Genomic DNA, 2,481 nt, shown 5'->3' with positions numbered 1-2,481 from the left:
GATTTATTATCGATGCGCTGCTGGTGGTTCATTGTCGTCAAAACCATTCAATGACGCTTATGCTTTAATTGAAGAGATGACTACAAATAATTTTCAATGACCCTCTGAAAGGTTGAATCTTAAGAAAGTAGTCAATATTCATGAAACTGATTCTTTTGCAATGTTAGCAAATCAAGTTACTGCAATTTCAAGGAAGTTAAACTAATTTGGAATGAATTTTTCTCAACCATATGGTTGCAATGATTGAAGAGAATTCATTAGGTCAAATGGTAGATTCTCAAGCATCATTAGAAACTTTCATTAGGGTAGATTCTCAAGCATCATTAGAAACTTTAAATGTCATAAATAACAAGCAAAATAACCCATATTCAAAATATTATAACCCAGGTTGGAAGAACCATTTCAAATTTAATTGGAATAATACTTCGGGTAGTGATAATCAGCAATGGGGGAACAATCAAGTTAACTCATTGGAAAACTGAAACAAGAAAACGGAAACAACCAAGGGAATAGTAATTATAGACCTACTTATCCTCCAGGATTTAATAATAATTCACAATCTAAGGAGAAGAAGTTGTCTATAGAAGAAGTGGTATTATAAATGGGAAATCAATTACAATGGGAAATCAATTACAAAAATGGGAAATCAATTACAAAGTCAAAGAGCTACAATAAGAAATATTGAGAATCAAACAAATTCATTAAGTAATTCATTAAGTAATTGATCCCAAAGAACACTTCCTAGTAATACTAAAGTAAATCCAAAAGACCATAATAAAGAGCAAGAGCAAGTAAAAGTTGTTCAACTGTTCAACTTAAAATCGGAAGAAGAATTGGAAGGTAGAGTTCAAAAAAGACTGAAGTAAAGAGAAAAGAAATTGAAGAGCTTGAAGAGGACACTCCAAAAGGTTTAAAGAGACATTTTTCTCCACTTAAAGTTGATTTGGAAAAACTATCACCTCCATTTCCTTAGAGGCATCATCAACAAAAGTTGGATAAATAAATTTCAAAATTTCTAGAAATTTTTAAGAAGCTTATAATTAATATTTCATTTGCTGAAGCCTTAAAACAAATGCTAAGCTATGTGAAGTTTATGAAGGATATTCTTAACGAGAAAAAATAAGTTTGAAGATAACAAGATTGTTGCACTTAGAGAGGAGTGTAGTGCTATAATTCAGAAAAAGCTTTCAGAAAAGCTTAAGGATGTTAGTAGCTTCACAATTCCATGTGTAATAGGAGACAAATTTTATGGGAAAGCTTTATGTGATTTTAGTGTAAGCATCAACCTTATGTCATTATCAATATTTAAAAGATTGGGATCACGAGAAATAACCCCTACTAGAAATATCCCCTACTACTGTCAGTTAGCAGATCACAGATCATTCAATAACATATTCTAAAGGAGTTATAGAAGATGTCTTTGTGAAAGTGGATCAATTTATCTTTCTTGTTGATTTTATTGTGTTAGATAAGGAGGAAGAAGGAGATACCTATCATTTTAGGGAGACTTTTCCTAGCTACAGGAAGAGCAATGATAGATGTGCAGAAAGGGCAATTAACTTTGCACGTTAATGATAAGACAGTTACATTTAATATTACAAATCATTAAAATATCCTGCAAAAGGAAAAAATGATGAATGTTATAGAATAGATGTAATAAGATATTTAAGTGAATGTCACTTCAAAACAGCCTATGAAGAGAAATCTGAAATGAAAGAATTGGAACACAAGCAAGAAGTGGAATTAGATCGATGTGAAGATTTCTATAAGAAAGATTCAAATTATGTTTGAGAAAGTTTTGAAGTTTTGGACACGACAGAAAAAGATACATCTTTTTGTCCATCAATTGAAAGCCTTCTGAGCTTAAGTTGAAGTTACTTCTTGGACATTTAAAGTATGCCTTTTTAGGTGATTCCTCAACAATACCTGTTATAATTTCCTTAAAATTAACTTCAGAAGAAGAAATGAGTTTAATGAAAACTTTAAAGAGTTACAAGAAAGCTTTTGCATGGACAATTACTGATATAAAATGAATTAGTCATTCAATTTATATGCATAGAATTCATATGGAAAAGAACTGCTAACCCAGGGCTGATCCTCAAAGGAGATTAAATCCTATTAGGAAGGAAGTTGTTAAGAAAGAAATTTTAAAGTGGTTAGATGCTGGAATTATCTATTCTATTTGAGATAGTGCATGGGTTAGTCTGATTCACTGCAGTCCTAAGAAAGGAGAAGTGATTAAGACTATGATTGAGCATAATGAGTTAATACAAAAAAGACAAGTCACAGGATGACAAATATGCATTGATTATAGAAAATTAATTCTCGCCGCAAGAAAAGATCATTTTCCACTACTTTTTCCAGATCAAATGTTTGATAGACTAGTTAGGCATAAATACTTTTATTTTTTGGATGGATATACTGGTTATCATCAAATGCAAATAACTCCTGAGGAACAAAAGAAAACAATTTTTACCAGTC

Source organism: Phalaenopsis equestris, unplaced genomic scaffold, assembly GCF_001263595.1.
Source record: "Phalaenopsis equestris unplaced genomic scaffold, ASM126359v1 Scaffold000374, whole genome shotgun sequence".
Classification (NCBI taxonomy): Eukaryota; Viridiplantae; Streptophyta; class Magnoliopsida; order Asparagales; family Orchidaceae; genus Phalaenopsis; species Phalaenopsis equestris.
This window is presented reverse-complemented; position numbering follows the sequence as displayed.